The following is a 19,656-nucleotide window of genomic DNA, read 5'->3' as shown; positions in this document are numbered from 1 at the left end:
AATTAAAAGTCATTTTTAAAGGAACAATGAGGAGATCATAAACTGCTAGAATATGAGTTCAGTAAGATGGTTAAATACAAGTTAACGTGTATCTCTCCAGATACTAAAGCACACTGAGAAACAACAGGCTATAGTGGTACAGAGACAGATAATTAGATCGATGAACAAAAGCCTGGTAAACAACTCACCTCTGTGTAGAAGTTTAGTGCGTGATTAGGGTAACGTTTCACATCAACACAGGGGTAAAAGGAGTATTCAATAACTGCTGGGAGAATCTGCTAACAATTTGGAGAAAATTAAATTCCTACTTTGACCCTTTGCAGGAGTAATCTGCAGATAGATTAATGACTTAAAAATTAAATAATGAATTCCAAAAGTTTTATAGGAAGCAAAATTTAAAATATGCTTATAACCTTGGGATAAGAAAGGCCTTCCTAAACAAGGCATAATGTGCTAATGTCATTTGGGAAAAGACTGATGAATGTGAGTACATCGTAATTTAACACTTCCGTGTGATGGAAAATAGTGCCACGAAGTTAAAGTGTAAGCTGTGTTCGAGGAAAATATCTGTAATATGTGAAACAAAGATTAATGTGCAGAATGACAGTAAGAAAAAGACAAGGAATATGGTAGAAAAGGAAATTAGGAAAATGAACCAGCAAGTTACAGAGTTTTATGTGATCAGTAAACATGAAGCAGCAATACTTTGGCTCAGTAATAATCGAGGAAATATTTCAAACGATAAGATTTCATTCTGCACCTGAGTTTTGTCAGCTATAAAACAGGAACAATAAAGGACCCCACCTCAAAAGACTGTCATGGGATTAAATGAGTCAATACATAGAGGTAAAGCTCTTGGGGCAGTGCCTGGAACATAATCAACGACCTACAGGCATCAGCTGTGAGCACCTTTAGCACACTGCAGCAACCCGGGCAGCAAAAAATTTCAATTTTGGTAAAATAAAGTTTTGGCAAGAGTGTGAGGAAAAAATGCTCTCACGCTGTCTTGGTGAGAATATAAGTTGGTCCAGGCAATTTTTGTGGGCAATTTGGCAACATCCATGAAGACACACAATACATGTACCCTATACCTGGCAATTCCGTGTTGGCACCTAAGCTAGAGAAACATTCACCTCTCTGCACAGGAGGCATGTGCAGACGAGGAAGAGCAAAGACTGGAAAAATTCCTAAATGCCCATCAACAGAGGGCTGATTACATTAAACACAATGCTTTTATGCTGCAGAAGACCTTGCAGGTATCAATGAGGATGAGGTGGCACTTACACTAGCATGGAAAGATCTATAAGACGTATTTTTTTTTAAAAAATTATTAATTTGTGGCTGTGTTGGGTCTTCACTTCTGTGCGAGGGCTTTCCCTAGTTGCGGCGAGTGGGGGCCACTCTTCATTGTGGTGCGTGGGCCTCTCACTATCGTGGTCTCTCTTGCTGCGGAGCACGGGCTCCAGACGCACAGGCTCAGTAGTTGTGGCTCACGGGCCCAGTTGCTCCGCGGCATGTGGGATCCTCCCAGACCACGGCTCGAACCCACGTCCCCTGCATTGGCAGGCAGATTCTCAACCACTGCGCCACCAGGGAAGCCCCCTATAAGGCGTGTATATATATATATTTTTTGCGGTACGTGGGGCTCTCACTGCTGTGGCCTCTCCCGTTGCGGAGCACAGGCTCCGGACGCGCAGGCCCAGCGGCCATGGCTCACGGGCCCAGCCGCTCCGCAGCACGTGGGATCTTCCCAGACCGGGGCATGAACCCGTGTCCCCTGCATCGGCAGGCGGATTCTCAGCCACTGCACCACCGGGGAAGCCCCAGACATATTTTTAAGCGAAGAAAACAAGCTGCAGAACAATAAGTGTTGTATGACGCTACTTCAGAAAACAAAACCCACAAAACTGAAACGTATTTCTGTAGCTACACACACACGCCTAGAGAGGGGTCTGGAAGGTGCCACGCCAGACTGACAGCCCTCCTCAGGCTGTGTACCAGCACCGATGATATGCTAGTAAAGGAAAACCTAAGAGCTTTGTCTACATCACTTGAAAAAGTTAAAAGAATGTTTTCATGTATGAGTTTTTAGAAATAAAAATAAAACATAAAACAAACCCAAACAACAATGCGATCTTGGCTACTTCATAATAGTGGGAGTAGAGTGCCTAGGTCCTAAGAGATAAAAGCCTCACTGTGTTGGGAGATCAGAAAACATCTGGAGTTCTGTGTCCAGTCTGAGCATCACGCTCTATCAGAATAATTCCCGATTTGCCCAGGACGACACTGGTTTATGCCTATTGCCCTGGTGTAATTATTAATAGTGCCTCTTCTTAGTCTTAAGAGTAAGTTTGATTTAAAGGAGCTCCAAAAAACCCCCACAAAAAACAAAAAACCCAAAACAACAACAAAAAACAACCAAAACCCAAAATAAAAAACATCGGTAAAAATCTCCCAAAACAGGAACAGGACCTAATTACTGAACAAACACTGATGAAAGAAATCAAAGAAGGCCTTAATAAAGGGGGAGATATACCATGTTCATGGATTTAAAAACCTGACATGGTCAAGATGTAAATTCTTGCCAAACTGATCTACAGATTTAACCCAATTGCAATAAAAATCACAGCAGGACTTTTTGTAGATAAAGACAAGCTGATTTTCAAAACTTACATGGAAAGGCAAAGAAACTAGAATAATCAAAAAGATTTTGGAAACCTGATTTTGAAGCTACTATGAAGTTACAGTCATCAACAGAGTACTGGTGAAAGTATAGACACATAGATCAAAGGAACAGAAGAGAGTTCAGAAATTAAACCCACAGAAATATGGCCAAATGATTTTTGACAAAAGTTCAAAAGCTACTCAGTAGAGGAAAGACAGTCTTTTCAATAAATGGTGATGGAATAACTGACAGCTCTGTGCAAAACAATTAACTTCAACAGATACCTTACCCCTTATATGAAAATTAACTCAAAACTGATCACGTGTAACTATAAAACATCCAACTGTACAACTTTTAGAAGAAAACAAAAAATATTTGTGACGATGTGACAAGACACCAAAAGCAAAGTACATGGAAGGAAAAATTGACAAATTGGACTTCTTGAAAATTAAAAAGTTTGCTCTGCAAAAGACACTATTAAAAGAATGAAAACACAAGCTACAGACTGGGAGAAAAGTTTTGCATATCACCTTTCAGACAAAGGATTTGATCCAGAACACAGAAGGAACTCTCAGAAGTTACCACTGAGAAAACAACCCAGTTTTAAAATGGTCAAAAGACTTAGACATTTTATCGAAAAGGATATATGAATGACAAACACATGATAAGACATCAATACCGTCAGCTATTAGGGAAATGCAAGTGAAAACCATGATGAGCTATTGATACCACGATACCCCTCTTTGCATCCTTCAAAGAAAAGTCACTGACAGTACCAAGTACCTGCGAAGACGTGAAGCAAATCGAACTCTCACACGTTGCGAATGGGACTGAAAACTGGCACACACCAGCCACTCTGGAAAACTGTTTAGCAATCCCACTCTTAGATGTTCACCCTAGAAAAATGAAGACTTATGTTCCCACAAAGGCCTGTACACGGATGTTTATAATAGCTCTCTATAATTACCAGAATGGGAGCTACCCCGGTATCCGCCAAAGAGTGAACAGACGTGGTACATCCATACCATGGATGCTACCCAGCAGTGCAAAGGAACAAATTATTGATACACACGGTAACACGGATGAATCTCAAAGGCATTGTGCTGAATGAATGAAGCTAGTCTCCAAAGGCTACATACCGAACGATTCCATTTGTACAATATTCTTAAAACAGAGAAAACTACGGTGTCAGAACCCCAGTGGTTGCCAGGGTTGCGATGAGGGAAGGGTGGATTACCGAGGAGCAGCTTCAGGGAGTTATTTGGGGTGATGGAGCGGTTCTGAATCTGAATTGTGGTGGTGTGATCGTTTGAATCCATATATGCGCCCAAATTCATAGAACTACACACGAAAGGGAGTCAATCCTCTATCTGTTGAGACGAAAAATGTCCTGGTTTGGACAGTAAGTTATAAGGTCACCCTAACTACCCAGGAGAAGATGGAGTTGGTGAGTAATATGAAAACCCAAACAAGGACAACGGAGGCACTTGGGATCACAGATACCAACAACGACTAACCTTGTTCTCGGGTGCTTTGTGCCAGGCGTGGCCCTGAGCCCCACAGAGCCGATGTCTTACTTAAATGTATCTGATAGATCCCGATGACACCCCCATTTCACAGAAGAGGAACCAGGGCTAAGAGAAGTTGGGAGTCTGCCCGCTATCACAGAGCTCCTATTGGCAGAGGCCGGATTTAAACCGAACCTGTCCAGCCCCAAAGCTGAACAAACACAGCCACTGAGTCGTGCTGCTTCTCCGCCTGCCGCTGCTGGGAAACCAAAGGCTAAAATAAGAACTGATCATGTTCTACACGAATGCTAAACAGGGGAGGGAAGGAGGGAACGGAGCAGACGGCCACCTTCCCACACCTGAATGCTTGTCACCTGCCTGGGCCTCTTCTCCTCATTCGGTGTCACCTCTCATACATCACGGGGTCACTGGGTTGCTGCTTCTCCGCCTGCCGCTGCTGGGAAACCAAAGGCTAAAATAAGAACTGATCATGTTCTACATGACTGCTGAACAGGGGAGGGAAGGAGGGAACGGAGCAGAGGGCCACCTTCCCACACCTGAATGCTTGTCACCTGCCTGGGCCCCTTCTCCTCATTCGGTGTCACCTCTCATACATCACGGGCCACTAGGGAGGGAGACTGTCGGGGACCCCCTACAGTGTCTTCCTGCATCCCCTACAAGGTTGGACTGGATCAAAGTTCCTTCCAACTCTAAGAATCCACGGTTTCTTCCTTCTTATGGAGGTGAAATTCACACAACGTACAATTAACCACTTTCAGGGTACAATTTAGTGGCATTTCATAAATTCACAATGCTGTACAACCATTATCTCTACCTAATTCCAAACATTTCATCACCCCTAAAGGAAGCCCCAAGCCCATTCGGCAGTCAGGTCCTCCCCCCAGCCCTTGCCAGCCTCCAATCTGCTTTCTGTCTCTTTGGAGTTGTCAATTCCGGACATTTCATGAAGTGGGATCCTACAATAAGGGGCCTTGTGTGTCTGGCTTCTTTCACTGAGTGTAATGGTTTCTCCTCATTGTAGCCTATGTCACTGCAACGTCCCTTTTTACGGCTGAATAACATTACCGCGCTTTGTTTATCCATTGATCTGCTAATGTGTATTTGGGTTATTTCCACCTTTTGGTTTCTCCACTATTTTGTGAACAGTGTTGCCATGAACATCCGTGTGCAGGATTTGTTTGAAAACCTGTTTTTGCTTCTTCTGGGTACCTACCTAGGAGTGGAATTGCTGGGTCACGTCGTAATTCTGTGTTTAACCAACTGCGGGACTTTTTCACAGGGCCTGCACCATTTTACGTTCCCACTGTGCTTTCTTTTTTAATCACAAAATGCAATGGAAATTCAGGAGGTAGGCAGCAGTGCTGAGGAAAGGCCAGAACAGGTTTCACGGGGCTTAAGTGAGACACACGACAGGTGGGCTCTGTACTGGCTGACGGCAGAGCAGGTGGTACAGGCAGGGAGCACCCTGGGGTGGCGCTGCAGGTGGGGCCTGCGTCTGGGTGACTAGCTGGGCTGAGTGCATACACTGAGTCTAGAAAGCTGACCTGACTGGTGGTTTGAGGGCCCTCTAGCAGAGGTGGCCTCGGGCATGTGTCGCCAGTGCCCCTTTGCCTCTGAGTGGATAATGGGAAGTCTGCGGTAAGAGGCAGACAGGCCGGAAGGGAGGGCGGTGGGCCTCGTAACTCTTTTGTCCTGACCCCTCCGTGCAGAGAGGCAGGGCACCAAGAGCTGTCATCTGCTTCCAAGTGTCATGAAAGAGACGTGTCACTTGGGGACGATACCAAACTAGATTTCGCGTGTGACTGAACCAGGGAATTAGGCAGCTCCCGCTTCTTCTCTCTCTGACTTTAAAGTGAACTCCCAGAAGCTCCCACAGAGGGTCGGGCGAGCCGATTTAAAACAAACTAGCTCAGCCCGATGCCCACCGAGGTGCTCCATAATACCGGGAATGGCAGCGGGGGGTGAGGGGACGGCATGAACCTTAAATGCTTCTCCTGCAGCCAACCCTCCCGCTCTGCTCTGGGGACCCGAGGGCTGTAGATATGTGAGAAAGGTCTCCACTGAGCCCAGGAGCTGCACTGCGGCCAGCTGCGGTACTTAACGTTGCACCATGATTTCTGGCGCCCAGGGAGGGTGTCTTGTGTCCTGACCTCCTCTTTTTATAGGGACACCAGTCCTATTGGATTAGGACCCACCCTAGTGACCTCATTTTACATTAATCACCTCTGTAAAGATCCATCTCCACCTACAGTCAGAGGTGCTCACCGTTAGAACTTTAACATGAATTTGGGGAGGGGACACAATTCAGCCCATAGCACTCCCCCGGCTCAGGGGCCTTCGGCATGGAGTGGCTCCTAGGCCAGCTCCCTCCTCACCTGGCTGAGTCAGGTGACTCTGCGTGGGCAGCAGGTTCCCCACTCTGATTCTAGAGCCCGCCCAGGGAAGTAATTAAGGGCATCAAGACTCTCTTACTTAAAATACCAACATTAGGCACTGACTCACCGGCAGGCTGCATCCAGGAATCTCAAACCACTCTCATAGCACCATTAGTCAAAACTCACAGAATCTCGGTGGAACTTGAGGTGACTCATCCACCTGGCAGATGAGAAAGCAATGGTCCTGGAGAACGGAACTCTGAGAGTGCCCGTCTTCCACTTAGTAACGTTAGGGCACGTTAAGGCCTGGTTCTTAGAAACAGGTAAAACTGGGATGCGGCGTTAGAAGGATATGGAATGTCAGGCGGCCAGAGTCTTGTTTTACCTGAGGGGCCGGGGTGACCCAACTCACGTCACCTGAGACCTCTGGAAGGGTGGGCCCCTCCACCTTTGAGATCAAACAAGGCCACTGAGGGCAAGGCCAGAGCGTCTGGGGAGAAAGATCCTGAGCGAATGGAGTTCGACGGCACCTTGTCTCGTGTTTCTTCCCAGCCGTCCTGGGTCCCCCTGCGGCTCCTGGATCAAGGGATGGAGTCCAGTGGGATGACATTATCACCTGAGGCCTGAGTTTGGCCAGCAAAACGCTGGGAGCTTCAACTGAATCCAAGATCCCAGGAAAACAAAGTTCTGGGGCTTTTAGGACAAGCCCAGGCGTCTGACTCCAAAGCGATGAAGTGCTAGTGTAGCAACCTGTGATCTACATTCAATGCGCAGGAATCTACTCTTTGCCCTCGGGGCTGTTTCTCATTCTCCAGAATGTTCTCCCAGATCCAGGCCGAGAATGTCTTAATGTCAAGGGCTGTTTCTCACCATCTCTGCCTCTCCTGGGTATCCCTTGGTATCTCCCGTGAAGGTTTTACAGTACTGAGTTCAGAGCCCAGCCCCAAATAAGGATGTGATTAGCCCTGGTGTTGCCCAGGCGAGGTCAGCTCGGGAAGCTGCTCCTAACTTCCAGGTGGAGAACGTCTGCACCGAAGCTCCCGGCTTTCTCAGGGACCCAAGGCGGAGCGGGGCAGGGAGCCAGGATGGGAGGAGGTGCGGGAAGGGGGAGGGGCCCAGGTGAGACCCTCGGTGCCAACCAGTGCCTCTCAAAGTTCACTGCACAGAGGAATCACCTGGGGCTCTTTTTTTTTTTTTTTTTGCAGGCGGACTCCCAACCACTGCGCCACCAGGGAAGCCCCTGGGGCTCTTTTTAAAAAAAATTTATTTTATTGAAGTATAGTTGACGTGCAATGTTGTGTTAATTTCTACTGTACAGCAAAGTGCTTCAGTTATACATATACATTCTTTTTCATATTCTTTTCCATCATGGTTTATCCCAGGAAATTGAATATAGTTCCCTCTACTATACAGTAGGACCTGTTGTTTATCCATTCTATATATAATAGTTTTTTTTAAATTTGCCTTCCCAGTTATTGTTTTCTTTCTTTCATTTTTTTCTTTTTGACCGCGCCACGCAGCATGCAGGACCTTAGTTCCCCGACCAGGGATCGAACCTGCGCCCCCTGCATTGGAAGCGCGGGGTCTTAACCACCGGACCGCCAGGGAAGTCCCTCACCTGGGGCTCTTGAAATGATTCAGAAAGTCTGGGGTGGGGTCTAGGAGCCTGGATTTCTAACGAGAATCCAAGAGACATCAGAGCTGCTGATCTAATGACCACGCTTTTGAGAAGAGAAAGGAGCACCAGAGAAGAGTTACCAGTAAATGCAGAGAAAAACATTACTTAAAATGCTTTTAGGACTTCCCTGGTGTCCAGCGGGTAAGACTCCACGCTTCTACTGCAGAGGGAGCGGGTTCCATCCCTGGTCGGGGAACTAAGATCTTGCAGGTTACGCGGCACGGCCAAAAAAAAAAAAGAAAAATGCTTTTGGCTGAATTTCCAGTTAAATGTATACACATTCCTCTCTGCTCTCTCCTGAAAATGCACCAGTTCAACAGTAAAGGAAGGTGTGTGTGGGTGTGGGTGTGTATGTTCAAATGGTCATAGAGAATGGAGAAGACCGCCGCAGATGAGAGATGTCAGCAAAATTTTGGAAAACGGAAAGCAGCAAGGGACCACTATTTGGGGGAAGATTATGTGGTCTAAAAGCACTTCCACCATAATATATCTAAAATGCCAGATAAAATACTTTAAAATATTTATTAAAGTGCATAACTGACCGGGCAAGACACGAAGAGAAGTCCTCAGGGGCCGAAAGTGAATTGGCTGCAGAAGTCCAGAGAAGTCAGGGAGGGAACAGGTGCTCAGGCTGCCCCGAAGGCCTCTCCTAAGCCCAGGTGAACCGATCGGGGCCAGACTGCAATGGGGAGTCAGACCAGAGACCCTGGCCTACAGCACGGGGCCCCTCAAGGGCTGCATTCCTAGAGAAGCGATGAGTTACACAACCCACAGACGGGGAGACAGCGAGGAAACCCATCTGTCTCAGCCTTAGCTGAGTGGAGGGGAAAGTCTCCTCTCCACCGCTTTCATGTGGCTTGAGGACCTTAAATTCACTCGACGTCATGGGCCAAAAAGCACCAAACTGAGGATTTAATTTAAATCACCCTGGGCTTCCCTGGTGGCGCAGTGGTTGAGAGTCCGCCTGCCGATGCAGGGGACGTGGGTTCGTGCCCCAGTCCGGGAGGATCCCACATGCCGCGGAGCGGCTGGGCCCGTTAGCCATGGCCGCTGAGCCTGCGCTCTGCAACGGGAGAGGCCACAGCAGTGAGAAGCCCGCGTACCGCGAAAAAAAAAACAACAAAAAAACCCTAAATCACCCCATACTCTTGTGCTGCTGGAGGAAATATAAGTTAGTACGACCATTTTGGAAAACTGTGAGTATTAAAGCAGAAGTATCCTGTGGACGCCCTTAGTTCCATTCCTACTTACGAATCTGAAAGGAAGTCGTGGTATGTTCCCACAACACGTGCACAAGAAATCTGCAGAAGCACCGTCATCATCCCACAAGTGGGAACGGCTCACGTGCTCACCAGCCACAGAAGAGAGCCCCAGAATGGAATATGATACGACAAAGCAAAATGAACCCTGTCGCTCGCGCATCAACCCGGATGATCCTCACGGACACATGCTAAGCGAAAGAGGCCAGGTACGAAAAAAGAGCACAGACTGGATGACTGTATTTACACGAAAACTGGCAAAACTATGCTCAGGACAGTGGTGACCTTTGAGGGGAAGAAGTAACTGGAAAGAGTAGGAGGGAATTCTGTAGTTCTGATCACCTTCTGTTTCTTGGTCACAAAAGCTGTTCGCTAATGATTTGTATTTTTTTGTATGTATGTTATATTTCAATAAAGCGGTCACATTAAACAAACAGTGATCCCTTCATACTACACCCAGTCATCGGCAGAACAAACCCACACCGTCTTCGGGGGGAGCAAACCCTCAATCGGACTTCAAAATTTTCCTGGAGATAAAGTTTCAAAGAACACGAGCTCACAATTTTAAAGAAATCATAAAATGAAACAAAGCCCAATAACCAATAGTTAGCAGGACAGCAAATGCAGCATCAGATACACAAGGAATTCAGATATCAGAAGTTGATCAAATACAGAATTATGATATTTAGTATGTTTAAATAAATAAAAAAGAGAACCAAAATATAAAAAGTAAATAACCACTCAAAATAAACAGGCAGACCTCTAAAAGAACCAAACAGAATTAGAAATGAAAAACTATCATCATTGAAATTAAAAACTTTATGACTAAAATGGTTAGAGATGAAATGACGTGGAATTTGGGATTTGCTTTAAAGCAATCCTGCGAGGGGAGAAGTGGTGGGGTATAAAGATATACAGGAAGGGACTTCCCTGGTGGCGCACTGGATAAGACTCCGCGCTCCCAATGTAGCAGGCCTGGGTTCGGTCCCTGGTTGGGGAACTAGATCCCTCAGGCATGCTGCAAGAGTTTGCATGCCACAACCAAGGAGCCCTGGAGCTGCAACTAAGGAGCCCGCCTGCCACAACTAAGACCTGGTGCGACCAAATAAATAAATAAATATTAAAAAAAAAAGAGATATACAGGAAGAAGGGCCACGTGTGGATAATTACTGAACTTGGACAATGGGAAAAAGGAGGGGGTTCCTTATTTGAATCTCTCTATTTTGTATGTTTGAAATTGTCCTTAGTCGTGTGGTTTTTAAAGCCCTCAAAGGATGGTTAAACAGTAGAATAGATACACCTGAGGTGAGAATTAGTCAACAAAAAAACAGATATGGAAATATTACTCGGCCACTAAAAAAATGAAATATTGCCATTTGCAGCAACATGGATGAACGTAGAGAATATTATACTTAGTGAAGTAAGTCAGACAGAGAAAGACAAATACTATATGATATCACTTATATGTGAAATCTAAAAAATAACACAAATGAATCTACACACAAAACAGAAACAAACTCACAGACATAGAAAACAAACGTACAGTTTACCAGAGGGGAGAGGAAGGAGGGCAGGGACAAATTAGGAGTATGGGATTAACAGATACAAACTACTAACCAAAAATAGATAAGCAACAAGGATTTACTTTTATATGCACTGGGAAACGAAAAAACTCATATGACTTGCTTTACTGAGGTGGTCTGGAAGCGAACCTGCGAACCTGCAGTATCTCCAAGGTGTGCCTATGCAGCTGTTTCAGTAAAAAAAAAACACAAAAGTGTAGAAAAAGTACTTGATAAAATTTGACATGCATTCCTGATAAAATATATTGGTGAACTACGAATGGAAAGGAAATAAACGTTACTACCTAATTAAATATATCCACAAAAATCCTCTAGCAAACACAATAGTTAAAGGTGAAGCTCTGAAAGCTTCTCCTTCAAGATTGAGGCCAAAGCATAGATGCTCACGATTACCGCTATTATTCAATGCTTTACTGGGGATGCCAACCAGCACAGTAAAAAAAATAAACGAAGAAAAGAAAAGGAAACAAAGGGTCTAAGAAATGGTAAAAAAGAAAACACTGTCATAATTCACCAATGATATTATCTACACAGAAAAATGAAAAAAAGTCTAGAGATTAGCTATCAGAATGTTAAAAAGAGTTTAGTATAGTTATGAATCCAAGGTTAAATATAAAAGAGATCAACTGTGTTTCTCTACATTAGTAACAACATAAATGCAAAGTTTTAGACTTTTAAAAGTTTTAAAGTTTCATATTCTTTATAATAGCAGTAAAAACCAAAAGATATTAGGAATAAGTTGAACAAAAACTAAGCAAGACCTTTATAGCTTTAAAGCTTTACTGGAAGACATTATAGAGGATCTTTAAAAATGGGAAGACAAACCAAGTTTGCAGATGAAAAAACTTATTATCATAAAGATGCTAGTCCCCCCTAAATTGATCTACAAATTTAATACAATTGGAATCCCAACAGAGTGTTTAATAGAACACGAGAAGCTGGATCTCAAGTACATAAGTAGAAGCAAAGGACCAAAAGAGTCAAGACACATCTGACAAAGAACACGGTCAGTAGACTGGTAGAGCTAATGTAAAGCAGTAAGTGGCGAGGACGGTAGCTGTTCCTGAAATTCCATTCTCTTTTTCTCTGGGTGCATGGACTGAATTCTTCTCAATGCAATGTGAACAAAAGTGCTGTGCTTTGCTTCTGGGCCAGGTCCATACTAAACCTCCCGTATGTGCACCTTTCTGCACCTTTCTGCCCTGCTGCCTGGATGCAAACAGCACTGTAGCCTAGGCATGGTGGGGCACGTGATGGAAAGAGCCTGGGTGCCTGAAGCACTGCATGGAGGAGAGCTATCCTGCTGACCTGAAAGCCACCCTGATTTTACATAAGAAAAAAAATACATACCTCTTGCTCTTTAAGACCTTGATACTTGGGGGGGTCTATTTGTTACGCAGTGTAGCTGACCCTAACTAATATCTTACAGTAATGAAGACAGCTTGGTATTGACCTCTGGTTTCAGCTACAACATGTAAACAGCTTGAAAGTTATCATTGCCATCCTTGCAAGAAAAAGCTGGACAAACTGAAAACCAACACTTTTCTTGGACCCACCAGAGAACTAAGGCCACAGGACAAATGGCACCCTGAAAGCCCGAGAGATGGGGACATCTAGAGGGATACAGCAAATGAGATCTACTTATAGGGAGAAGAATTTGCTGGAGCCATAAACAGGAAGGAACACTTAAATGGTGATTTTGATGAATTGCTGGAGGCTGAGTGAGGACCAGCGTGAAAGTGAAAAGCTGGAGGGGACACAGGCTTAGGGGGCCACCACACTCTTTTGGGTTTACCCCCAGGGATCCCTCCAGGTTTTCATGGCGAGGATCGCAGAAAGACCCCCTGGTGTCTCTGGCAGAGGGAGGGGAAGACAAACCACTGTGAAGTAGACCCAGAGCCTTAGTCAGAACAAAGGCCTTTTCTCCAGGGGAGAGGACTTGGCCAGATGCAATTCAGAAGCCTTATCCCACCCAGGTGAAGAAGTTCCTCCATTCTCCGGACCCCTCCAGCCTTCCTGTCTCACCAAAGTGGGAGGAGAGACCATAGTCAACAGGACCAGGCTTCGAGGAGACAGGCTGGGAATGCTGCGCCTGGGGAGGGAGTGGGGGGCAGGGGCAGAGGGGAAAACTACGTCACCGGAGAAGCCCTCGTGAATGCCTCAGCCCCGAAACACAGCCCACGAAAGGACTGAAATTTCGTCGTAGATTATAGACCATTCCCCTCCCCCCACAGCAACGGGGCTCCAGTACCACGGTGGTTACAGCCACAAGAGCTGAAAAAACCAGACTCTCTTTAAGGAGGAGAACAGGGGGACGCCCAGGGTCAAGAAGGGAGACACAAGCAGGGGTACTCGAGGAGCTGAAGCTTCTGGCACCTACAGCTGCAAAAAATACCGAACGGAGCCCAAAGCCTGGCCTGATTAACAGATACCCTCACACTTAAAGCCCTAACGCCCTCTTTGCCTCAGTTCCTATTACCCAACACAGCATGTATGTCTCTCAATAAGAAAGCACAAGGTATGCCAAAAGGCAAGAGAAAATAACATTTTCAAGTGACAGCCAAGAAAAAGTACATTTTGAAGTAACAAAGCAATGATCAGAACCAGACTCAGATATGACACAAATACTGGAATTACTCTAGACAGAGAATTTCAAATAACTGTGATTAATAGGTTGAGGGCGCTAATGGAAAAACTGGACACCATGCAGAAGGGGAACGTAAGCAGAGAGAAGGAAGCTCTTAGGGAGAATCAAAAACACAGTGTCAGAAATAAAGTGTCTTTGACAGGCTCGTCGGTAGACTGGATGTGGCCAAGGAAAAAAATCAGTGAGCTTGACTATAGGTCAATACAACTTGCAAACTGAAATGTAAAGAGAAAACAGAATGAAAAGAAAACAGGGCAGAATAAGCAAGAGTTATTGGATGATGTCATAAGTGTAGTCTAATGTGATGAGCAGAGGGAGAAGCAAAAGAGAGAAAGCAAAACAAACAGCTGAATTACTAATGGCCAAGAACACTACTAATAGTTGAATTAATACTGGATCTGTAACCAAACCACACAGATGCAGGAAGTTCAGAGAATACCCAGCAGGGTAAATAACAAGAAAAACACACCTGGGCACATTAGATCCAAATTGCAGAAATGCAAAGATGAACAGAAAATTCTGAAAGAAGCCAGAGAGGGGAAAAACACCTTTCCTATGAAGAGAGAAGGAAAAGGATCACAGTGGACCCCTTATCAGAAACAACGCAAGCAAGAAGGGAGTGGAGTGAGATACTGCAAGTGTTAAGAGAGAAAAGGCTACCAGCTCAGAAGTCAATTTCCAGCGAAATCGTCCTCAAACGTGAAGGAGAAATGAAGACTTTCTCAGATAAACAAAAATGGAAGAAATTTATGGCCAACAGGCTTGCCCTGCAAGACATGTTAAAAGAGGATCTGCGGGCAGAAGAAAAACAACATTAAAAAAAAACCCCAAAACATAAAGAAAGGAAGGGCATTGGTGCAGGAATAAATAAAAGTCAAATAAGATCTTTTCTTTTCTTTTTTTGGCCCTGCCCATTGGCTTGCGGGATCTTAGTTCCCTGACCAGGGATGGAACCCTGGCCATGGCAGTGAAAGCATCGAGTCCTAACCACTGGACCGCCAGGGATTTCCTTATTCTTAATTGATCTACAAGATTACTGTTTTTTGTTTTTTTTTTTTGCGGCACGTGGGCGTCTCACTGTTGCAGCCTCTCCCGTTGCGGAGCACAGGCTCCGGACGCGCAGGCTCAGCGGCCATGGCTCACGGGCCCAGCCGCTCCGCGGCGTGTGGGATCTTCCCGGACCCGGGCACGAACCCGTGTCCCCTGCATCGGCGGGCGGACTCTCAACCACTGCGCCACCAGGGAAGCCCAAGATTACTGTTTTTTAAAGTAATCACAGTAACAACGTATCACGTAACTGATAGTGGATGGTGAGTGAAATAATGGATAACAATCTCAGAGGGTCGGGAGGGAGGAACTGCGAACACTGGGTTATAAGGCGCCTGCTCTACATGTGAAACCATCCAGTGTCATTTCAAGGGGGACGTGGATTAGTTAAAAATGTATTTTCTTAACTACAGGGCAGCCACTAACAACAACTTAACAAGAAGTACAATTGATATGCTGGGAGAGGTAAAATGGGAACATGAAATGCTCATTTAAAACCTGAGAAGGCAGAAAACAAAGGGGGAAAAAGACAGCCTGGTATTTTTTTTGGCAAAAGACAAATAGATCTAAGGAAAAGAATTGTGAGCTCAGATTTAGAGCCAGGGATACAATGCATGAGAAACTCACCACCGCAGGTCAGAGGGGAAGGGATGGGGCTGGGATAGCCCTTGTGGAAATAAATTTAATTTATTAACACATTTAATTGGACTTCAAACCACTCACAAAAATAATTTCCACAGACTGAAATATGAAGGCTTTTTGTTAGTATTCTTTATAATATATGTATATATTCTTTTGTTTGATTTTTTAAAAAAGAAATTTAATTTATAATGTAAAAATGTCTAATGTGAGTAGAGAAGGAGAAAACCTAAGCGCTTAATGGTAGAAGAGCTGGAAGGAACAAAAGACAATTTGCTCTGCAGAATCCCAGAAAAGCCCAGAAAATAGAGGTACCTTGGACCACAGAAGGTGGACAACCAGGGTGGGCTTAACACCAGGAGGATTGGCTGAAGATATGTAAAAGGGGGCAGTTGACGCCCCAGATTCTCTCCCCAGCTCTGGCAGAAGGAACGTTTACTCACTGGAAAACCGGACTCTGGTGTGAGGGATAAGGGGTCATCCAAAAAGTAGGTGATTAAAATGTCAGAGGAGTGGGAGGGGTGGGCTGGAGAACTGTTATTTTTTATTATGAGCCACGTGGAAGTATTTGATATTTTAAAGCAGTACATATATTACGTAAAGATAAAAATTAAACTAAAAAAAAAAAAAACAAACCAAAAATTATGGTCTTTCTGGACTTGGTCATTAGGATGGCTTTCTCCATGCTGGTCCAGGGCACAGACCAGGAAGCACTGCCCCAGGAGCCCAAGCCTCCCCAACGGCAAATCCTGTCCTTCAGCTTTGCAGGACATCAGCGGGGCCAGGTCTCCAGGAGAGGAAGTGGTCCAGGGAATAGAGGGTGCTCCTGTAATGACTTCAAAATTTCTTTCCAACTTTGTCTTTCATTTTTTCCCCAAACTCAATAATCTATCATTTACCTTGCCTTGCTTCAGGCGATGTCATTAATAACAATGGAAAAAGCATTTTTTTTGCTTGTCACCTTTCTTCAAAGGAACTCAGATTGTCTCTAAACTTTAAAGTGCATACAAAGTACCTAGGAATTTTGTTAAAATGCAGTCTAATTCAGCTGGCCTGGGGTGGGGCCCGAGAGTCTGCATTTCTAACCAGCTCTCAGGTGAGGCCGATGCTGCTGGTCCATGGACCACACTCTGAGAAGCAGAAGGACATAAAGCAACTTTATGGGGTGATGGACATCTTTTACATCTTGCCTGTGGTTGTGGTTACATGTGTGTATACTCTTATCAAAATTCACTGGACGGTGTACTTAAAATGGGTGTGTTTTATTGTACGTACGTTATCCTTTATTAAAGGAAAAATCCATTCTAGATGGATTATAGATCTAAATGCGAAAGATGAAACAATAAATCTTTGAGGAGGAAACATACACTTTGGGGTAGGCATATCTTTCTTTCTTTTTTGTTTTTTTGAACCACACATATAATTTTAATTTTTAAGTAGCCACATTAAAAAATGTAATGGTGTCTTCCCTGGTGGCGCAGTAGTTGAGAGTCCCAAAAAAAAAAAAAAAAAAAAAAGTAATGAAACTGGATAAACTAATAAGGCATATCTTTCTTAAACAGGACTCAAAAAAGAGTGAACCATGATGGAAAAACCCACACGAGCTGGACTACATTAAAATTTAAAACTTCCGTTATTCAGCAGACTCTAATAAGAGAGCGAAAGGGCAAGCTATAAACTGAAGGAAGATATCTGCAATACATTTATCTGACAAAGGACTCCTCATATATGAAGAACTACTCCAACTGAATAAGAAAAAGACACGACAAGAGAAAAGTGGGCAGAACTCTAACAGACATTCACAGAGGAGGACGGCCAAAATGGCCGATCAGTACATGAAGAGGCACTCGGCTCAGCCACAAGTGAAACGCAAATTAAAACTGCATGATGCTTTGTTTTGACTGCACACCCACCGGAATAGCTAAATGAAGAGACAGACAACGCTGTGTGAGAAAAGCTGTGGAGCAACTGGAATGCTCTTCCACTGCTGATGGGGTGTAGTTTGCAACAACGTTCTTGGAAAACTATTTGGTGCTATCTATTAGAGCTGAATATAAACATACACTAAGATCCAGCAAATCCACTCTTGGGTGGAAATACAAGCCCGTGTCTCCAAAAGGTAAGTGTAGAGTGCTCAGAGCGGCCTCGTTCATAATGTCCTCAAATTGGAAACAGCTCGGTTATCCATCGGTGGTAGTCTCGATAAAATGTGCAACCGTCATAAAACAGGCTCTCGCTGGCAATATAAACATGAAAGAACTACTGCCACCTGCAACGTTCACGATGCATCCAGGGTCATCAGATCAAATACAGGGCGCTCAGTCAGATTTGCATCTTGAATAACCAAGCATTTTGAAGAACGTGAATGTCCCGTGCAGTATTTGGGACAGACTTATACTAAAAATTACTACGCTATGAAAAGCCATTCTTGTTTTTCGTTAAAATATTATTTTTCAGCTGGTCCCATTCTGTTTCACGATCTGGGTGCTGGGGACACCGTGTGTTCACTTTGCGAAAATCCGTCGTGCTGCACACGTAGGATGTGTGCACGCCTCCTGCATGAATGTTATGCGTCCATACGAAGTTTACTTAAAGACACAGCTCATCCTGGCCCACGTCCCATCAGAGGGGGCCCTCCGTGCCTCTTGCCCCCAGTCTCCCATCTGTTCTCCGCACCGCTGTGTGTGATCTTTCAAACCGGCACATCCATCCTGGCGCCCAGTCACGGCTCAGTCGCACCAGTATCTGGTGCTTGCCCACAGGACAGCACCTGCCCCCTCGGCAAGGCATCCGGGGGCTCTCGGTGGCCCCTCCTCCCCCGTCCCCACATCTTCCCGTCTTTTTGCCAACACTGACACTCATCACACCTCCATGGCTGGGCACGTGCGGTTTCTCTACTTAGAGGGCCCTTTCCATGTCTCTGCCTGGCAAAAGCTTCGTTATTTTCCAAGTCTCATTTCAGCTTCTATCGGACCTGGGGGTCTCTGTCTCCCTGGGCAGACCCGGGTGCCCCTCTCTCTCACACCCGTCTTCAATGCGTGCCTCCTTTATCTTGCAACTGACTGTCTCCTCACCTGAGTACAGGCTTATTGGGGTGAGGACCCCGCCCTTACATCTTTTTATCCCTGGCACCTAGCGGAGTGCCCGGGAGTGGCAGGCACTGGGTACTCGTTAAGGGATGAATAAAAGGATAATGGTAGTAATGGATGCTAACAAACGGGGATCAGGCAAGGGATGTAAGCAAATGGCTCATGCTAGGTTATAGGTTTGTCAGGGGCCCTTCTGAACTTTCTCCAGGGCATCTGCTAACGAGCATGGCACACCTGTATCAGAGCGCACACCTGTCCCAGCCGTGCCTCCCTGGATGTCTTGCCTGCCTCATGGCACTTGGGAGGTGGTATCTCATCTAACTTCCTGTGGGAAGGAGTGCTGTCTTATCCCCATTTCACCAATGACTTCAGAGACTTGTCCAAGGTCGCCTGCTGGGAGAGGGAGAGCTCACGCTCATTGCACCCATCAGTCTGTGGATAACACCAGGCACTGAATCACTGAAACGCCTCACGGAGCAGAAAAGGCAGGGCAGGAAGTGTCAGTGCCCACTCTGTCTCGGGCAGCTCTGTGACTCAGGTAGCCTTTCTGGTCCCTCTCAAATCAGTCTCCGTGGGTGGCCACCGCCTCTCCCGTAGAATGGCCCATGGGGAAGGGCCATCACCCTAAACCCCCAAACACAGCACTCAGCTCTGTCCAGAGACTCTCAGCTGCTGCCTGAGATTTTCAGGTTTTAAGCAAAACAAAAATCTGATTCACTGTTTCCCATCCTACAGGAAACTCAAGTCCTTTATTCTTCTAACACTTAAAAACGAAAAAAGAAAAACAAAATCAAACCTTTATGTCTTAGAAGAGTTCTCAATGCTTCTCATTTCACACCGCGCCGAACACTGTTCACGGCAAAGGCTGCATGCAGGAGGGAAGAAGGAAATGAGACGCACTCGCCAATAAGTAAGAGCCCGAGCAAAGAAACCAACTCAGAATACACCACTGGCAATAAGAAATGCCCCAAAGCTTTGCTTACACCAAATAATGTAAGGACAGACAGCTCCCCTGGGTCTCTGGGAAAAGTTAATGCACACAGGGAGCTGCAAACAGACTCTCTTTGGGATTTTGGCAGAAAAGACGGGGCATTAACAACATTCAAGGTGAAAGAGGGCAGAGTTGTAGATTGAGGGAAGGGATG

General features: G+C 45.3%; 1 protein-coding gene across 4 annotated transcripts in view; it reads right to left on the bottom strand.

Annotated features, from left to right (window-relative positions):
• CARD11 (caspase recruitment domain family member 11) overlaps positions 1–19,379 on the bottom strand; it is a 96,086-nt gene extending 76,707 nt beyond the window's left edge. For all 4 annotated transcript variants that reach the window (XR_003005724.1, XM_024763465.1, XM_024763469.1 and 1 more), the window contains exon 1: positions 19,308–19,379. The gene's annotated coding sequence lies outside the window, so the exon portion shown is untranslated. The remainder of the gene's footprint in view (positions 1–19,307) is intronic.
• Between the last annotated feature and the right edge of the window lie 277 nt (positions 19,380–19,656).

Source organism: Neophocaena asiaeorientalis, unplaced genomic scaffold (assembly GCF_003031525.2).
Source record: "Neophocaena asiaeorientalis asiaeorientalis breed wild unplaced genomic scaffold, Neophocaena_asiaeorientalis_V1.1 scaffold223, whole genome shotgun sequence".
In the NCBI taxonomy this organism is placed as follows: Eukaryota; Metazoa; Chordata; class Mammalia; order Artiodactyla; family Phocoenidae; genus Neophocaena; species Neophocaena asiaeorientalis.
Note: the sequence above shows the minus strand (reverse complement) of the source record. Positions and strands in the feature narration are given on the sequence as shown.